At 33.3% G+C, this 21,005-nt stretch overlaps 1 pseudogene across 1 annotated transcript in view; it reads right to left on the bottom strand.

Annotated features, from left to right (window-relative positions):
- LOC118202040 (cytochrome P450 2J6-like) overlaps positions 1 to 20,466 on the bottom strand; it is a 51,986-nt pseudogene extending 31,520 nt beyond the window's left edge. The window contains exons 1-4 of the transcript XR_015040185.1: positions 20,041 to 20,466; positions 11,579 to 11,893; positions 4,408 to 4,607; positions 3,433 to 3,696 (exon numbers count right to left, since the gene is read on the bottom strand). The product of XR_015040185.1 is annotated as a cytochrome P450 2J6-like (transcript). The remainder of the gene's footprint in view (positions 1 to 3,432; positions 3,697 to 4,407; positions 4,608 to 11,578; positions 11,894 to 20,040) is intronic.
- Between the last annotated feature and the right edge of the window lie 539 nt (positions 20,467 to 21,005).

Genomic DNA, 21,005 nt, shown 5'->3' with positions numbered 1-21,005 from the left:
TGCACTGCTAACAGAACTGCAAGTGCCTCTCTCTCAGTCGCGGAATAATTTCTTTGTGTTTGATTTAAAGTTCGACTAAAAAATGCCACGGGCTGCTGATTTTGGGAAAGTACCGCTCCTACCGCATAATCCGAAGCATCCGCTGAAATTTCTAAATTCTCATCATTTTCAGGAAATTTCAAAACAGGGGCTTTCGTTAAAGCAATCTTGCCTTTTTCCTTTTGAATTTTAACAATGGTTCAGCAATAGCTGCAAAATCTTTTATAAAGGACCTATAATATGAACAAAGTCCTAGAAAAGAAGAGAGCTTCTTCGCGGTGTTTGGAGTCGGATACTTTTGTACAGCGATTATTTTTGATTCGTCTGTCTCGATTCCTTTCTGAGATATTTTGTAACCTAAGTATTTTAATTCAGGGGCTGCAAATTTGCACTTTTCAACATCAACTTTTAGAGCGTCATTTAATAATGAAAACACCTGTCTTAAATCCTGTACATGTTGGTGCAGATTATCACTAGTAATAATGATATCGTCTAAATAGATAAATGTGGACTTTCCAAGAACAGGCCTTAGCACAATGTCCATACATCGCTGAAATGTTGCCGGTGCCCCTGAAAGGCCAAACGGCATACGCAGGAATGCATAAGTGCCAGACTTGGTTATAAAAGTAGTCTTAGGCACATCATCCGGTCTAACCCCTATTTGAAAATAACCAGTCGTTAAGTGTAAAAGTAGTCATGTATTTGGTAGAAGTTATGTTCCTTAGAATTTCTTCGATAACTAGGTAACGGATATACCGGATATTTAGTCATGGAGTTTAATTTACGATAGTCAATTGCAAAACGCCACCTTTTTGGATGTGTTACCGAATAGTCATTATTTTTCTTACATAACACAACCGGGCTAGCATAACTACTTGAGATGGGCGTTATGATCTTTTTACGTAACATATCTCTAATGTGCCACTCTATAATTTTTTCTTTATTCTTATCATATCGGTATGGTTTGTGGCGAACTGGCAGTGAATCTCCGGTGTCGATACTATGGTTAGTAACTTGAGTAAATCCTGGAATATCACTAAATAACGAAGCAAATTCACTTACCACTTGTCGAATTTTTTGTTGCTCTTCCTTAGCCAGGTGGTCGAGGTTTAACGTTGGTGGTTCTGTTTTTCTTCTCGAACTGGTTTCATCGTCAGCTTAAGGGACGCTTCGTTAAAATCTAGCGTTGCTTCTGCCTCTGAAAGAAAGTCTATCCCTAAGATGACGTGTGCTTGCAAATTCTTTACGATAAAAAACATAATCTTTACTTGTTCGTCCTTGATACGAACGTATAACGGTAATTTACCTATGCACTTGCATCTTTCTCCCTGCGCAGCTAACACTGTCGTATTATCCGAATTATATATGCGGCATTTACGGAAATACTTCCTAAAAAAATCTTCTGCCACACAGGAACACTGCGCGCCTGTATCCAGGAGTGCGGTGGCTGGGATGTTATTCACCTACACTTCAATCTTTGGAAGAGTCAAATTTTTCACCATCACTGTATTTAACTTGAAGGAAGAGGGTTTTTCTTGGTCTTCGGATTTTCGCACCCTCCCGTCAGCAGAAATCCGTTTTAGTTTAAATCTTGTTTCTTCCTTTCCATGCCTTCCTTCTTTTTCCACTGGCCTTCAGACTTTTTTTGTGGCTTACTATTGAACTGTCGACGTTCGCCGGTTGTTTTTGGATACTCGAGTTTCCTTGCCCACTGATTCGCTTTGCTTCCGTAGCCGTGTTCTTGACTTTGCTGTGGTCTTGGCGCACCAAATTGGCTTCGTTGCTCATACTGGCGTTTTCTTTCAATGTCCGCCGTTCTTCTACTTTCAAACTGGATTGCTAGCTCAAATAACTTTTCCAGTGTAGTCGGATTCCTTAATTCAATAAAGTCTTGTACTTGGGGAAGTAACCTCGGCAAAATCACTTGAATTATCTCAGGATCCGGACGGTTTCCATACAAGAGTTTAAAGACGTGAATTTTTCTTAAAATAAAGGTGGAAAAATTTTCGATTCGTTGCTGATATATGCTGAAAAGTTCTGTTTCTAATCTTGCACGATCTCTTACGACAGGGAAGGCTTTTACTAAGGCGGTCTTAAAATTTTCGTAAGTATGGACTTCCCGCTTGACCCAAGAGGCTTCTGCCTATACGTTTGAATCAATTAAGCGCTTGGCCCCTCAAAGCGCTGGTAGCTAAGGTGACTTTCTGGAACTCATGCACTGGATACAGCATGAAGTGGTCATCCAATTTTTCCAAAAAACTGGTTACCGGTGAGTTTCCATTAAATGTTGCTTCTGGTTTCATCGATGCGCGCATGGTCTGGACGATGTAACCAAATCCTTCCAGGGCGGCAGCTGGCATTTCTGGATTCTGAGCCGCTTCTGCAGGCAGCACAGGTTCTTCTTGAAACTCGACCATGGTTATTCTTCTTCGTCGGGCGCCACTATAAGGTTCTGTGTTCCTCCTTACTTGCTTTGGGAACATTAAATGTCCTGACTCGGAACAGGGAGCTTACTAAAGCTATGTTCAATAAATTTGGGAAGTAGACAATACACACAGGAACGGTATACGAAACCCTTTATTTTTCTCTCTTTACAATGATTTCCGGACTTCGGAATACAGAGACCAACCACTTGTGGTCTGAACGTAAGATTATAAAAATATTAACTAAACTCTAACTTAACTTTGGAATAACAAACAAGGGCCTCCGAGAAGATTGGCCGTATATTAACAGGAAGCCGTATGTAGTACAGAGAACTGTTAACACTACGATACGTTTAAAATTATCAAGAGGATTAAACCTCTGGCCTGGAAGGCAACCAGAACCGAGTAACACTACTATGGCAAGCGGCCTGCTTCTAATAGCTCCTTCCTCTCTCTTGCTTGGCAAAAAGCCACAACTTAAGTACTTGGCGTTCGCAAGACAAATTTGCATAAATAAGTTAAAGCTTTTAATTCTGGCCGGAAGTAGAAAATAAGAAGTGATAGTAAAGATTTAATATAAAATAAACGTTAGTAAAACTTAGGATCCTTACATGTTTACCTTGATGTACGAGGTGTGATTTATTTCAACAAAATATCAATTTCTTCTTTCTCATCTGACGTAATTATTAAAAGAATTCCTCTAAATCTGGAACTCGTAACAGTATCGCTTTTGTCAAAAGTGAAAGCGGAAGAAATGTTATTATTAATCGCATTTGAACATCTGCTGTCATATGTGCTGTATCCAGAGTTACCCAAAATGAAAGGATTACAAGCTCTCTCAGACAAAGCAGAATTTGTTTATATGAATTGGCAAAATCATTGTACGAGTAAAATAAGTAAAAATAATTAAATGTAAATTGTACGTAATTTTTTTAGAAACTGTAGAAGTAATAAAATAATAAATACTCACTAAAATTACAATAATGAGTAGATATATAAAATGGCATGTCTGTCCTGTAGAGCTCTTGTATCGTTGCTTCCAAGTAAGGCAAGTTTTGTCTATCCAACCATGAAGGTAGCCGTTCTTTTCCAACCACAGCATCAAGCTCTTCTTGGGCTAATTTCTGCTCCACTGGATGTTTACTGATAGCAGTTAACAGGGTAGTAAGAGCCGAAGTTACAGACTCGGTTCCTTCCATCATCATATTCATTGATATTGCTGTTAGTCTATCCACTGAAAGATAATAGTTTGTGAGTGTGCCTTCAGACGGCATTAATCAAGAACGTTGCTTATTATTAATATAAAATACAGAAAGCATTGTAATCTGAAAAGAGATTAATGGTGAATAAAAATAATGAATTAGAATATTAAATTAATAATGACGATTTATTCGAAGAGCTTCATCTGCTACCTGTATACTGTTTTGCCCAATTAAAATGCGTATAGAGTAATTGTCATTGGGGGGGGGGGGAACGGTAAAAAAACACCTTATCAAACCCTCTCTCCGCTTCTTGTCAGATGAATAAATAATTTATTGCAGGAAATAATGCGAGTGCAAACTACTTAAAGTGGATGATTTTCGTGAAATTGAGGATATTAAACGGAAGGATTAACCAGTCTAGACAAAAGCACTTTAGCACAAATCTGGGACGCTGTAGTGAAGGCAGCTTCAATTCGCCTTTCCGCTCCCAGAAACCTCCAAAATATTGCTGAAGCAGTGGAAACATTGCCACAAGTGCTAATAAATTGCCTCATTTCCAGTATGAAGTTATGCTCTGTTCGTGCATTCAATTCGCATAGAATTTGAGTATGAGACCGCTGATTTAAAGCATTTGAGTTATATCTGTCTACCAGTTTTAGTTTTCAGGAATTCAATATCACATGTCATTTATAAACTAAGGTGGATAGTTTATATAAAAAAAATTTAAAAAGAAGAACACTGACTTGTAAAAGAACTTGTTTGCAGCTCTTCACTTTTCTCCAGCTTTCTCCGTTGATCCAAATATACGTCGACATAATCTCTAAGATGGCTTGGATTGAAAGTCTTTACATGATCTTCTATAATATTTTCCACGGTCCTTTTCAAGAGAGCCCTACCCTTACGAACTTCAGATGAACTCGGAAATAGCATCATTGCGATGTACCTTAAATACAACAATAATTAGATGAAATACACTATCACTGAAAACCAACTAAACTTTGGAGCTGTTAAATCTTAATATGTAATGAATATTGATTGCATTTTATATTTAACAATCAACTAAAGTGCTGCGTAACTTACGATTTGATAAAGAAAGAATAACTGAAAGTAATTTGTTATGATAAATATAAGATTTTTAATTTTTCATATTAAAGTACGGAGGAACAATCTTTATATTTAAGCCATACTTAAAGCCCCTTTCTCTAAATCACTAGAGGTTTGAAATGATGGATTTATTGAGAAATATGCTAAGTAACTATCCTTATCAATAAATTAGGGATGTATAGAGAATCAGATAAACGGAATCCGAAAATGGTCCCTTAAACCATAAAATATAAATTTTTCAAAGCTATTAATCTTACGCTGCTTTTAAAATTCAGTTAAATTAAAATGATATTAAAACTTTAAAACTTACATAGATGTTTACAAGAAACAACGAATATATATCCAATAACATATCGCAAGTTAATATCTTACAGACAAGTATCGGAAGACCTATCAAAACTCATTCTCGCAAAACAACACTCTTTCTGTTGAAATGGACTTTAAGGTACTGCAAGGAAAAAGTAATATTTATTATGATAATTTAAAATTTTGTTTTTAATTTCTTTCCTTAAGAGAAGAGATAAAGATTCCTACATAATCCCCATAAGAATAATAGAAACTTCAGTGTAATACCTTTTCAAATTATGTATGGTATTGGATTTTTATATGAATTACAGCAAATGTGCAAGTATGGGTTGACTTTATGAAAAAGTAATTTGCCTCTTCTTCCTTTAGACCAGTTTTTTTTAAGATATTTATAGTTTTTTCGTACCTTAGAGAAGATGATGTATCATCGATCTTCAGTGAAATAACTTATTTACAAAGGAACTAATTTATTAACTAATTTGCTATTAAAATAATTACTAATACTAACTAACTATTAAAATAATAACTAATTTCTTAACTAATTTACAAAATACATACTTCTTATGTACGATGGAAATTTTAAAGAAAATTTCGTGAGTATGGCAGCTTGTATCTTTTCTACTTCTCTTAATTTTTTCATGCAAATGAAGGAATAATTTAGAACAACTTGAAGCATTAAAAAGCAAAACTGTCTATGATATTAAAGAAGCAAAATTGTGAAATTTGAGGAAAACTAAGATAGCAGTGATTAAATAATTGTAATATATGGATCCATCTAGTCTAAGGAGCTCAGTAAGTGCGAAAAATGTGTTTAAAGGTCTTCATTGGCATAGTAGAAGAATTCTCCTATTGAATAGAATAAAAGCTATAGAGACAACCGCTAATAAAAGCAAATCTTTTAACAATTTGAATGCTTAAATTCAGAACTATTTCACCATATAAAGCAGTAGCTTTCAAACTATGGGTCGAAGCTTCTTGAAATATTGGAGTATTTTATCGGAGGCTCCACGAAACGTAGAAAATGATGTTTTTGTTTCAAAGTTTGTTGTAGTTGCTTATTTAAATATTTATAAAAATATTGTTACGAATTGTACAAGCGCGGTAAGATAGCTTCTCCGCAAAGCAGTTTTAGGGTTGCCATAAAATGGCAAGAGAAGGTAGGGTTTCCACATTTGGCGAGAAATCGCCTATTTGGCGACGATTGTCAACAAAATTGGTGATATGCCATGAATGGATGGAGAACCTTCTGGAACGAATTCTTACCGATTTAGCCCAGAATGTTCTCGAACACAAGCCGAAAGCTATATAAACCCTGATGGTCCACAGTCAGAGGGTGCCTCGTCTAGAGTATCGGGTTAGTGTGTCTCATCTAGTTAGTCCGTGCGGAAGACGATCGATTTGACAGCCGGCCAGTGAGTACCGAGTGGGTCGTCGAGAGTCTCTTAGCGTATCGCGGTTAGTGCATCGTCGAGAGAGTGTGTTAAGCTCCGGGAACGACTGAACCGAAGAGTCGGGAGCTGTGCTCTGCGTGTCGTCGAGTGCATTGTAGCGTGGAGAGTCTCGAGAGTATGTGGAGTTCTGAGAACGACCTAGCAGAGTCGGGAGCTGTACTCTGGTGCTTTGCAATGAAGCTGTCTCCACCGTTATAGCCTGATAGTGTGAAGGCTGTGTCGCTGATTGTGTCAGCGTGTTTATAGTAGTTCTTCGATGACTGTAACGCATCAAGTGGTGTCGTCATTATTCACTCCAAATCCTCACGAACCCCGTATATACGTAACGTAACAACTGGTGTCAGAAAAAAACGTAACAATATATTTATTAAGTATGTTTCCAGCTTAATTAAATATGTCTATTCGTACCTGTTTATATATATATACCCTTATATCTTGATTGTCTTGCATATGACATCTACGTCTCTCTATGTTTGTCATTAAGAACGTAGTTCTTGATTAAACGTGGTAATGCCGAAGAGGATGTCAACGGTTAACTCGAAGTAACAGTTCATTCAAGAGTAGTTGGGAAACACAGAAAAGGGAAAAAACACATACCATAATTAACAGAGAACTACAACCTGATTATTAACAATTCAGCTAAATTTTCAAGCATTTTAATCCAGAAAATAGTTCATTGGTTACATAAATTAAATTAACCTTCGGAAAAAAAAAAAAAAAAAAAAAGGAACATACTGTGAATAACGGTAAAATAAACATTATAAGAACTGAAAACACTTGATAAACCCAATAAACGATTATGACATTACTTGCTATTACTTCAATTATCCGATGAATTTTTATTTTCCTTTTTGTATTTCTGGTATGTTTTCTGTTATAATTTTCTGATAGTAATATTTGAATGCCGAATATTCGAGAGTTCATAGTATTATAAAATGAGACTTAGTTAATGAGAGATTTAAATATTAGGCAAACTATGAGACCATCATTTTACAGTAATCAGATGAAATTACACCCTTAAACAGAAGACCGAAAAATGTAAGAGGAAAATTTAAAAGATTCTTTTCCTATTTGCATATTTTTTACGGTAAATAACTTATATGGAGATAAAAAATTTCATATCTGTTGACAATTGTCACAACTTATTATCCTCATTGATTAGGCCCTTTCATAAGCAGTTGAGCAGCACAGTTAAAACATAGACCTCCTGAATATCAAGTATCCCTCAGCGCCAATCAGCAAGAAACATCTTTTGGTATCTGATCCAGATTTCATTTGAAAGCTATTTTTTGTCAGATTTTTTCCCATAATTCTATACAATAGTGAAGAGGAAGTAACCAAAAATTTAATTCTGGCGATTGTTTTGGCGACTAAGTCTCCAAAATTGGTAAGAAATCGTCAAAAGTCGCGAAGCTTGGCTAACATTTGGTGGTGTTTGGGTACCGTTCCTGTATAAATATAATTCGTATTGTAATTGAATAATTGTAATTGATCCTTACATTTAACTGTAACCGTCCCCCGCCTTTTTATGTAACTGTACCAGTATATGGCTTTTAGTAATTTAGAGAAAGGGGCATTTTTAGGTTGCCTAGAAAAAACAATAGATAACCGGGGCCCTCAATTTTTCAGTTCAGAGTCAACTTCGGAATACTGAGCGTTGAGCTCCGTTGAGCTTTGTCTTTTTAGATGCACTTTGCATTGCTCTGGGCTTAATGTTCTTAGTACTTTGAAGTGGTAACTACTGATTGCACTCTGTCACTTGAGAAGAGCTGTACGAGTATTTTTGTGAAATGTTCCAATAGTGTAAAGTGTTTCTTTTGGGAAAATAAATTTTACCGAGCTATCTTCGTTTCTGTGTGTATTCAATCCATTACGAACTCGTAAATACGCAACAATGTAATTTATGACATTGATTGTAAAACCGTATTAGGAAAATAATGCATTAAAAGCTACAAAACGTGTGTTTCATAACAACAAATACACAAAAAACATTTATGTGTCTTTTTAATTCGAAAATTTTTCAAATATTTTAGTTAATTTATATCATTTTCCTTCTCTTTAGCATCTTTTCGAAGTTTATTTACTGCAAGAAACAAATAAATGTTCTCAGTAGTGTCTGCTTCATCTCCTAATTTGTTAAAATTTTGACAATATACATTTGAAGAATAATTAGCTATATATATTTTTATGTAATTAAATTTCATCTCAGTAAGTTTCCTCTTCGTTTTAAAATTTAATTAAAGACTTCTATTAATCTGAAAACTGCACTTATTAAGGATATATAGGAGAACAGTAATTTTATTTCATTACTAAATATAACTATGAAATAGTGTATGGTAAAAGCCGGTGTGACCGAATTTTTAAAACTTACATGAATCAACAATCAATAAAATTTAAGGATGGCAAAAATTTTATGATTTAGGATAGACATTAAGCAGTAGAAGTTTTCACCTAGCGGCAAAATGAACAACATAATAAATCACTGTATATAGTGCACTGAGATATATGAGATGAATCTTTTGAATTCTCAGTTTTCAATTTCTTTATTAACAGAAAAATTCCTTTACAGAGATACCTGTCCATGTAACAAGATAAGAAAATTTTTTGCTATTTCCAAGCTTATGTCTAGTGAAAAGAAGAGGAAATAAAAGGAAAATGAACATGTTAAGACTTAAAGATCAAAGGAAGAAAATTCAAATAATTTTGTTTTCACTGGTCTTCCAAAAATTCTCCCCAAAATAACAAATTCATTACAAACTTCCAGTAGAACACGTCCATTACCATGTTAATACATGAAAGCAATTTTCATTATTCATTCATATTTTTCTGAATCTTGTTAAATTTATCACTAAATTTCATTCATATTTTTCCGAATCTTCTGGAACCGCGAGTCTATAAATCATGCATTCAAATCCTTCTTAAGCCTTCAGAGATGCAAGGTCTGAAATTCAAAAGAAAAATTATCCCTACCAATAGTATAAAACCATTCGGAAAAGACAAGGATAAATTGAATTTTAAAAGCAAAGTTGATATACATTTGAATATTCCAAAGAAATTACACCCAGAAGCACTCATTTAAAAATATAAAAGAAAATAAATGAATTTTAAAATAATAGCATTTCTTATCTTATTTTTAGAATCTAATGTCCTTAAGTCGCCAAAAAGTAATGCAGTTTTAAAATATGACAGAAGAAAGTTAAAAAGTTTCATTTTAATGTTATTCCTTAAGTATAAATTCAACATATTATGACTCTTTTAAAGATATTTGTCTATGTTATTATATTTACACCCTTCCCGAAAAAAAAAGTCGTCGGAAAATTCGCAAATCTCCGAATCAAAATTTCGTATACAAATGATTTTAGCAGCGAACTTTTGATAAAACGCAAATTTAGCGACACATAACAAAAGAATTTATATTCGAAACCACAAAAAGTGCTTTTAATGTATTCTATGAATTCTTGATTGCCAAGAAAAGAAATAATTTCGAAATATTTATTCTTCAATTGCGATACCGAACTCAAGTAACGCACTCTTTATATTAGAAGTACGAACGAATTTAAGCTATAACCTATCAAATACATATTTGTCATTAAAATATTGCCCCAAAATGTTGATTCAGCTTCAAAATGGCAGAAATAGAAAACAGACAGCAAAGTTAGATGAGTAAAATTAAAAATCTTTTGCCAATTTTGACCGAAATTAAGATTTTTTTAAGAATCAAAAATAGTTTCTAAAATACCCTAAGGAATTTTAAGGACCGTACGAACTCTGAAGTCGCATTTTCTAAACTTTCATTAAACAAAGGGCCGAAATTTGAAAGCCTAATAAAGCTCGCACTTACTCCTCAATGCCAGATTTTATACAAAATTTATCTAGAACTGTAGGATTATAAAAATAATTTTCTATAAAATAAACATGCATGAATTTATAGTTTGAATAATTATCTTCTTCCCTTAAGATTTTTGGAATTTTAGAAAAATTTTCCCTAACATATTAAAGTCTCAAGCCCTGTAAAATATATCTTCAGCTACGTATATATAAATGATATTCGTTATAATGATCAGAGAAGAAGGAGTTTTAACGAGTGGATGATATAACAAAAATGAATTTAATATGTTTTTATCATGAAACATTCTGCAACAGTCACTATACCGCACAAGCCGTGTATAGTCGCGTTATGAAAAACTTCGAATTTATACATTTTAAAGGATTTATTTACAATTAATTAACTTTTTTTTAGTCCAAAGGGATTTGAATCCCGAAGGACTATTAGTTTCGTTTTGGCATTTTGCGTCGGACTCATAAATGTCGGTTCACTTTTCAAACTGTTGCCACAAAATGTTAGAGTCCTGCATTATATTTGAAGAAATTAAATAGTGAAAAATCTGCATAAATGTATGTATATTTCTCGTATTGTGATAAAACAACGGTACATAGAGTCATCGAATTTTGAATAACGTAATCCTCCAACGAATATGAGCATGTGGAAGACCAAATTTGAAATTTGAAATTTGTTTTATGATCGATTTCCTATTTTTTAAAACTTTGACGAATTTTTGATTAACAAACTCAAGGATTTCAAAGCGAGCAATGGCAACGTTGTGCAGAAAAAACATTTTTATCTCCAGCGCTCGGAAATTCTAAAGATATGCTCGTTTTAAAACTATTTTGCGATATTGCTGTTGCACTGGATCTTATGGTTTAAGTGCGAGGAACATGATATTTAATAAAGAAAGGTAACACACAAAATGTTAAAAAACGCCCCTTTGGACGTAATTTAAAATCTGAAACATTTCAGATTTTTTTTTTTTTTTTTTTTTTTTTTTTTTTGTGTGTGTGTGTGTGTGTGTGTGTGTGTGTGTGTGTGTGTGTGTGTGAATGGGTGGGCTTGCTAAATTTATGCACAAGCGAAAGGAATCCTGGATCATGAAAGTTTGAAAAGAGTTGACAAAAACAGTTTTACTTAAATTAAGAAAGAGCAGTATAAATTTAATAATTCAATCAAAATTCTATTTACATACAAGAACTTTAGAAAAGGTTCATTCAAACTTACTGAAAAAATGGTCCAACTAACATAAAGCGATTATCTGCAAAAATTTTGATTAGGTGATGAACTCCTTTAACAAGTTTAGGGAAGAATTCTCCATTTTTTTCGAATTTTCTGGAGAAAAGAATCTGAGAGATTATACTGTTAACGGCATAAGCTACATGAAATTCAAAATGAGTTGGTTTTCCTTGCATTTTCTTCAGATCCTCAGTTAAAATTCTGATTTGGTCGTGAATGCTTTCTTCAATCTCCAGTTTTCCAAAGCCAAAATTTTTAACCGTCTGTGTTCTTTCCACGATGATCCTTCTTCTTGAGTCACACCTTTTCGTAAACAATAATATTCATCATAAATGTGCATGTCCAAAGCAAGGGTTTACAAAATAAAGTTTATCTACATGAAGATTAAGGAAATAAACGTACAAAGCAATTGTTAATTAAAATAAATTTAATGTATAAGAAAAATGTAGTGCAAATGAGATAAAAGATCTTAACTGCTTTGCTTTACATTCAACTTTGAATGGAACCAAAAGGTGTTCGAATGCGGTATCACAGATAACATCTGCTAACTATTTTTTTAGGTTTCGTTCAAAATTGTTGTAAAGTAAAATGATTACTACTTCATTTATCGATAATTTTAACAAATACATATAATACATAATAAATAAATAATGTGTTTTTAAATATATTTCCCTCCAAAAGTTACGTAAGGAATAGATTTTATGCCATAGCTGTTTCAGATCAAACAAGATATAAACATAAAATTTAACACATGTGATACTTTAACACATAATGCAATTTTTCATCATATTTCGTAACTCTTGTACGCTCTGAAAATTGCCAGATGTTGTTTTGAAAACATCACATGAGAGAAAAAAAGGCTTTATAAACTTTTCTAAGTACAACTGAAAAACTAAACATGAGTATAGCATATTTTCACTCCTAGTGTAAATGCAGTCTTGACATTTCTTCATACTATCAATTCTTCTATCATACACTTTAAATAAGAGAAACCAACAGAGCTTAAATTGCGCCGGAGCCCACTGGAGCCCGGCTCCGAAATTTGCGATAAATCGATTTGCGATAAATCGTAATTCTAACCGGAGCGCACCGGAGCCCTAAATAAGAAAGCTCAGGCACTTCTTTTATTTAACTGAACAACAATTTCAGTAGAAATTTGATGTCGAAAATTTTATTTTTAGTAATAAAATTGTTACTAAAATCATTAATTTTTTTTAACTTTTTAATTATTAACTATTTTATTATTAATATTATTAGCCAAAAGGGAGTTAGCCCAGAAGGGCTATTAATTTCGCTTTGGCATTTTGCGTTGGTTCACTATAAATGTCTGTTCACTTTTCAAATTGATGCCACCAAATATTAGAGCCCTATGTTATAGTTAAAGAAATTAAATAATGAAAAATCTGCATAAATGTATATATGTTTCTCGACCTAGACTCATCTAGGTAAAACAGATATACCTAGAGCCATCAAATTCTTAGTAACGGTAAGCTTCCATAGAATATGGGTATCTGGAAGTCCTAATTTGGAATCTGAAATTTGTTTTATCACATTTCATATTTTGTAACATTTTAAGGAATTTTTGATTAACAAACTCAAAGATTTCAAAGCGAGTAATGGCAACATTGTACGAAAGAAGAAAAAAGAAAGAGTTTTATCTCCAGCGAGCGAGATTGTGTATCGGAAATACTAAAGATATGCTAATTTTAAAATTATTTTTCGATATTGCTGTTGAATTGAATTTTATGATTTAAGTGCGAAGGACATGATATATAATAAATAAAGGTAATACACAAAACGTTAAAAAATGTCCCTTTGTGTGTATTATAAAATATGAAAACATTCAGGGTTTTTTTTTTTTTTTTTTTTTACTTATTTATTCTTATTCCTCTTTTCTGACGGTCTAGCGTACTAATTTTAGAAATTAAGCCCTGGAAACCAAACTCCTATTATGCTCCGTTCAGTGATTTTGGAAGAGCGGACATGACAGCTTTCTGTCTTCGTAGGTAGAACTCTAAATGCGCATATGACTTTCTATTTTAAACTGTAAATGCACATATGACTTACTATTTTATGACAAAACTTGTTAAACCACTAGTTCAATTATGTGACTTCTAAAATAAAATTTCAATGCATTATCTCTGATCAAACTGTAATTCTCATTCTTTAAAACAAATGCATCCAAAACAAATCCACAGGCAAGTGGTGATTCTCCTCGTTATTAATACACATAAATTTATCGAATAACTCCAGAAAGAATGCTCGGAGCGCCACCTAACGGCAGGCGCTATCAATTCATAACAAATTATAAGGGACCTCTGTAGCTATAGTGAACTAAAGGGACTGTTGGTAACGAAACGGCAGGCTTGTTAAGAATCTGATTCCATATCCCATCAACAGCAGTACAATTAATGTTTAATTGTTCTGCCATTTCAGCCTGTAATAGATCCTTTTCTACTCAGCCATTTAATCACCATCACGTAAACGATTTCGCTGAAATATCGCGCATAATTAATGCAAACACAAAGTTTCAATAACTAGTAAGACATTTTCGAAATCAAAGCGTTTAAGCAGAAAACATTATCAGTTTCGTTATTCACAAATTATGAACTTAATTTTAAAAAAAAATGTGAGTTACTATCTTTAATGTCGTAAATTTTTTCCCGATAGTCCCCTTATCGTAAATTGTATGTCATAATCTTATCATTTCTTTTTGATAAATTTATAGGAAAAACTTTTTGCTGCTTAACATTTGGAGAGGAGAATATATTTTATAGAATTTCGATTATGTTAAGGTATTATTAATATCCACTTATGAACATAAACTTCAAGAACTGTAATCGTCTTAATTTTTTTCTCTTTACTGAATTTTTTTCCTAAATCATGAATAATTTTTTATAGCTTCTCGTTTCTATTATCAACAGTGTTTTCATCCGAACTAACTTCATGAAACCTGTTCATGCAAACTTTCGGTTCGTTCTTTTTATGTTGTCAAAAATTATTAATTAGATATGCATAAAAAATAACGTATATTAGTCTCTTGAAAGGAGCTGACCGGTTTGTATGGGGATTAGCAGAAACAATTCAGCATTAGTGCGCATAAAATCGAATCCCAAATGTTCATGCTTTGTTTCCCACTCTGAAAGGTTCATATCGATTAACCCTTATGATGCATGGTGGTCAGTGGTTCCCAAATGTTTACTTATTGCACCGCATATGCATGTAACTGCAGTTTTGTCAGGACCTATATACATGCAGTTCTTTTAAGAAAAGGAGAGAGAGTAAAGAAAGAAAGAATGGAATAGTGAAATAATAGTAAATGCGTGTGTGTATAGATATCTTGAAAATAAATGTATAAATTAATTAATCACTCTGAACAAGTATATAGAATTATATTGCATAATAAAAATTTTAAAACTTTCTGCGATCCCAGAAAATTTGTCTTCTGTTCATTTGTGGGACGTAACCGTCATACTGGAAACCACTACCTTAGGTAATAACGTATTGAAAGACCCATAGCTTCGATCCTTTCTTAATAAATGTTGGATTCATAAGTATTCGAAAAATGGGCAGAGATTTTTTTTAAGTCAATGGACTGATAAAGTCATCTAAAAAATGAAAAAACTATAATTAACTCTAAAGTATAATAACGCAAGCTGAAAATAACTTTAATGACGATAATATTTTCAAATTAAAAAGTTAGTGATAATTAATAAATAAATATAACTTATATGAGTGTATTTGCCGTTTCGATTTGCTTTAGTTTAATTTTAAGAATTAAGTTATTACTGCTTAGTTGATCATAAGATTGATACTTGCCATTCAATTGAAATAAAATGCTTCTAAATTTTACGCATTTTTTTAAGAAGGATATTGAATAAATGATTGCAAAAGTATATTGTAAGGGAAAAATTGTGAAAAGTTATTAATTGTATTCAGATTAAATTTTAAAAAATAGAACGATATGAATCGCACAAGGGGATGCAACATCTTATGCTTGACCAGGCTTTACGCACTGGAGGTATTAAAACTACTCCCGTACTTACTATGCATCTGCTTTGTGACCTACAGCCAGTGACTAACCTGGTTCGGAGGAATGCAGCTATCCTTTATAATAGACTTAAGTAAATAAATATTTGGGAGTCTTAATAGATTCCCAAATATTTCTTTTTGGCGTCAATACGATTTTAACAGAGTACGTAATCTAAAGACTCAGAAGAGCTTCATTCAATACGTCCAGGATAACGTTCAATATAATGATGAATTGTTAACTCACATAAATGCACTGGAGTTTATGGTTCTCGATGTCAGACTGGACTTGACTTTGAATGTGAGGGAAAACGACCTATGCACAACTGCTCTTCGTGCCATCGCTTTGGAAAACATTAATACTTGGTATCCTCCTGGCGAGTGGCTTCATATTTACACTGATGGTTACATTTTGGATTTCATCCAGGGTGCTGGTGCTGGTGTCTTCTGTGATCTGTTTTCCTTTTACCTACATGTTGGCTCTGATACAACCCATTTTGACGGTGAAGTAGAGGCCATCCATTTAGCCCTTCAACAGCTTTCTGCACGTCTCTCTCCTTTTGATAAGGCTGTAATTTTATCGGGATCAAGTTTTGCTTTTCACGCTATAGCAAGTGACTTAGGAAAACAAAGTATTCCTGTCCAGAGATGCAGAGAACTGTTGAGCAGAATTCAGATAAAGGTTGCTTTCCAGTGGGTGCCATCACATTGTGGCTATTGGAGAAATGAGATGGCAGACCGTTTGGCAAAACAAGGTACGGATATTCTCCAAAGGTCTTCCAGATACCTATCTCTTCCCTCTTCTAAACTTGAAATCAATAGGATTTATAAAAAATCCCTTTGTAATGCTGCTGTTAGTCCTACTGAAAATACCTCATGGAGGATCCTATTAAAAGCCGACTGTATCTCGATCTCTCCTTGTGCTACTGCTGTGGCTGAATTTAGACTATTGACTAGACATGACTGCCTTGGTGCTCATTTGTTTCGTTTTAATCTGACTGCCTCACCTTTATGTGCTTTGTGTGATTCTGGACAAGTCATGGGCGCTGCTAATCTGGACGTGTGCTATGCACTTAAGAGTTTGGACTGTATTGTAAAGAAGTATTAGAGAACTCGTTGCAAATGACCTGGTGGTCAATGGCCAGGCATTTGATAAATAAATAAATAATAAATAATAAATCTTCTGCTTGACTATTATTAGATTAAGAGAAAAATAGTTTTTAAGCCTAGAAAAATCAATATTTCTATTTTCATTTATTCTAATATTACAAAGATAGTTTTAAAGATTTTGAATAATAAATTATTATATTCAGCATCCAACATAAAAAGAGCAGAAAACAATTCTTTGGGAAATAGTAACCTTTAAAACTAAGGTTTCAGTGACAGCACAGAGCTCACAAGAGAGCAGTATATTGTAGCTGTCTTCGGGCTCCAGCTGGAAGTGCCTGTCTTTTTATCTCCGTTAATCACCGTTACCCTTGAACTCTCTTGCCAGAATACTTGGATATAGATCCAATCTTCTGAAACTGTTCTACAACTTTCAAACGAAGCTAAATTTTACACTGAAATCTCTTTCAATTAACACTTGGGATATCCCTTCGTGTAATCTACAGCCGATTCTCCACGTCATTCTGTCATCTAAACGTTTTTGGTTACTCATTCTACCTCACTGCTCACGTTATTTAATAAAATTTTATAAACGCCATCGTTATCCCTTGTGTGTATGAAGTAAAAGCGAAACCGCAAAAGATTGCTTTACAGATCTACCGCTGTCTTAGTGCCACAAGTTGAATTATATATTCGACGCAAATCGCCTGATCTAGATTATTTCATTGTTATTTGATCATACATTTGCAAGTTTTATTTTAATTGGTATGCTATTTTTATCTTAATACTTTCCTGTTTCTTCTTTTTCTCTTGCTAACCTCCCAGAATTCAAATTAGATGTATTTAAATAGCAAGCGATTAAGTAATGTGGAGACGATTTGGTAATAATGCACTAACAAAACTGTTTCTATCGTGAAAGAATCACCTGTTGTGCGAACTAGGCTCTGTGAATGTTTCCAGTATTTTAATAACCTTTGTGTTTTAAAGTCGCGAATAATTGAAACCAGATTAGTTACGCCTAAATATAATAGTGTAAATAAACTCGGTTAAGTTTTAATTCTTGTCCGTGTTTCTTCGAATCTAGACTTCAGGTTAGTGCAAAGATGATAAATCATCCATAGCAAAAGTTAATCAAGGTATAATTTAAAATTAGTGTGGTTTAATTGTATATGCTTTCCAATTTCAATTCAGCATTTTTTTAGCACGTAGGAAGTACTTTTTTATTATCTTAAGTGCACCGGTGTAGTTTCAGAATGAAGCTTAAAATTTTCTTTGAAAGCATGTGTACTTTTTACTCAATTCTGAGAGCTAGGTTTAAAAGAACAAAAAACTTTCAACATATACCTCAACAATTACTGATTTAGAACATTGTTTTCCACAAGTATGTGAGTTTGTTCTCACACATAAAACTTAAAACTTGAAATGCATAGACACAATGAAATTCAATGCTTCTTGTGAGAAATCATTTACAAACAGAATAATAGGACTAAATTATTCATGTCGTATTTATAGAACAATATAATATATAACATCTAAGAAAATAAATAAAGATATAATCATACATACGTAAAAGTACTGTTTGGAACTACTTTGATATGCGCCCTCAAGTCGCCAAATTTCTCGCCAAATATTTTTGGCGAGAAACTCCACGCTGCCATATTGCTATCTAAATTTTTTGTCTACATTTCGAACTTTAAGCCTAAAATGTCTCCAAAAACACGGTTTTCGAGAATGCAAAAACCACGTTTTGAACACACAATTTAAGCTAAAAATCCGAAACAAAAACAAAAAATTTAGATAGCAAAAACCGTGAAGTTTCTAACCAAAATTATTTGATAAGAGTCCATGTACACAGCGATATGTCTTAACTTAAAAAAACATCTACGAATGGCACAATCTAGGCAACGAACGAATCTACGAACTACGCACACCTCGCTTTAATAAATTAATATAACAACAATAAATTTCAAAGAATACCATGTACACAGCATTCTGATTAAACTTAAAAAAACATCTACGAATTGCACAATTTAGGCAACAAACGAATCTACGAACTACGCACAACTCACTTTAATAAATTAACATAACAATAATAAATTTCAAAGAATACCATGTACACAGCGTTCTGTTTCAACTTAAAAAACATCTATGAATTGCACATATTAGGCAACAAACGAATCTACGAACTACGCACACCTCACCTTAATAAATGAACATAACAACAATACATTTCAAAGAATACCATGTACACAGCGTTCTGTTTCAACTTTAAAAAACATCTACGCAATTTAGACGGTACGCACTAATCAACAAAATAACTAAAATAAACTTCAAACAGTTAAAAAAAACAACAATAACGACAGAAATTCATACTAAAAAAACAATGAACATAACATTCTACAAAATAAGAACAAGAACAAAATAAAATGCACTTACCATTAATGCTTTTTCGAACAGCAGAATTACCAAAACCTTTAACATGCCGCCACGTAATCACTATGGTATTTATATATGTCAGCCAGGCACACTATCCAGAAAATTCATACTATGGTTCACAAATAAATAAAATAACAAATAATCACAAATCCCTACTTCTATCATGCACAGCCACTAAAAATAATCTCCCAGAACCTCTTTCCACACCTCCAAATACCCACTGCCCCTTAACAGGATGGCCACGACGATATTTCCTTTTGCCGAACTTCAATTCAACAACTTCCACCATTTTAGCTTCTCAGACACAGAACATGACGCGAACCAACGAACTCCAGCGAAAGATTTTTCAATGTCAACAGGGTTACCATACAACACGCAATCGCACCAAAAACCAGCGCAGAACACATATCGCCACATTTGGTGAAATTAGGGCGTATATCAGAGTTGTACCTACTGTTTAAATAAAAATGAAATTGTATGCTTTTCTTTGTTTTCTAGAATATAATTTTAAGCAAGGAATAAAATTTTGAAGTATGATATACATTTGCAACTAAATCCCTATTCATTTCTTTTAGCTCGGTAGTACATATATATATAATGTTTTCTAACTGTGTAAATTCTCACTGATATTTTATCATCTAAAATTCTTCTACCACGACCTATAATTTAGAAAATACCACGAACTTCGAAGCTGACAGTGGCCAAGATTAAACATTGAGAGCCATAAAATATTTCAAAAGAACCCAACACAATTTTCCGAGATGTAGTGATTGATGTAGATAAAGAATGTTGCAGAAAAAAGAAAGAAAACCAGAAAACAAGGTACAACATGTAAAATAATTATATTTTATTGGAAACGATATGCTCGAAACACTTACCCAATCCATCTGATATCCATTCCAACAAATTACTCTCCTGAGGACGGCCTATAAATTCTTCAGCTCTGTTGACTAAAATTTCTTTGATAAGCTTCGCACCGCTAAGTACAACAAAGAGCTTTCCACCAATAGTTCTGAAACTAAAAACATCACCATAACGTTTTGCTAGATGGTCAAATTCTAAATAAGGTTTCGAAGAAAGGAAAAAGTAGTAACCAAAGAATGGTAGGCCCCAAGGACCAGGAGGAAGATTTTGATTGTTCTTCCACCAATTCACGGTTAGCCATATCAGAAAGATTGCAACAGTGGTTAAAATTATTGGCAGAGATAAATACTGAGAAAACAGCATGATGAACATGAGAGACACACAGAGGTTTTTAAAACTAACTAAGAGATGATGCATTGTTACATATACATTTATTTATCGATGAGTAACCTGTGATAAGTAAATCATAATCTCTTAATAATGTTATCATATTTCAGAAAAACAAAAACTTTCCGAAAATTATCATTCTCACTATAATCAATAATTACTGAAATTTAAAAAACAAATAACGGCAATCAGTTCGTTTTGTTTAAGCAGCTGCCATTTGGATACTAATTCTAAATATTCCAGTATTATTTCAAACATTGGAACGAGGAACAGACGCTAATAAAACGCTGATTGGTTTGAAATCTTATGTACAGATAAAATTATCGTCTAAACTGAAAACTCCCCGCATTCAGTTCGCTGACGTTAAAATTTAATGACCTCATTTCTATTCTCTTATACTTTAAATTCATAAATGCCATTAACGGAAAGAATTAAATTTTTTCCCTCCATGCTTGATAAGATAGCTCTTACCTGTCATTTAATTATATACAAAATATGTAATAAAAAGTAACAGATTCATGGAATACGATAGCGAGAGGCATCCCAAGAGATAACTATTATTAACGGCTCCAAAATTCCATTGATTACAAGA

The sequence above is a fragment of the Stegodyphus dumicola genome, chromosome 3, assembly GCF_044657685.1.
Source record: "Stegodyphus dumicola isolate Sdum_Otavi_A_Nest chromosome 3, ASM4465768v1".
Lineage (NCBI taxonomy): Eukaryota > Metazoa > Arthropoda > Arachnida > Araneae > Eresidae > Stegodyphus > Stegodyphus dumicola.
The sequence above is the reverse complement of the archived record's forward strand: the minus strand, read 5'-3'. Positions and strand labels throughout refer to the sequence as shown.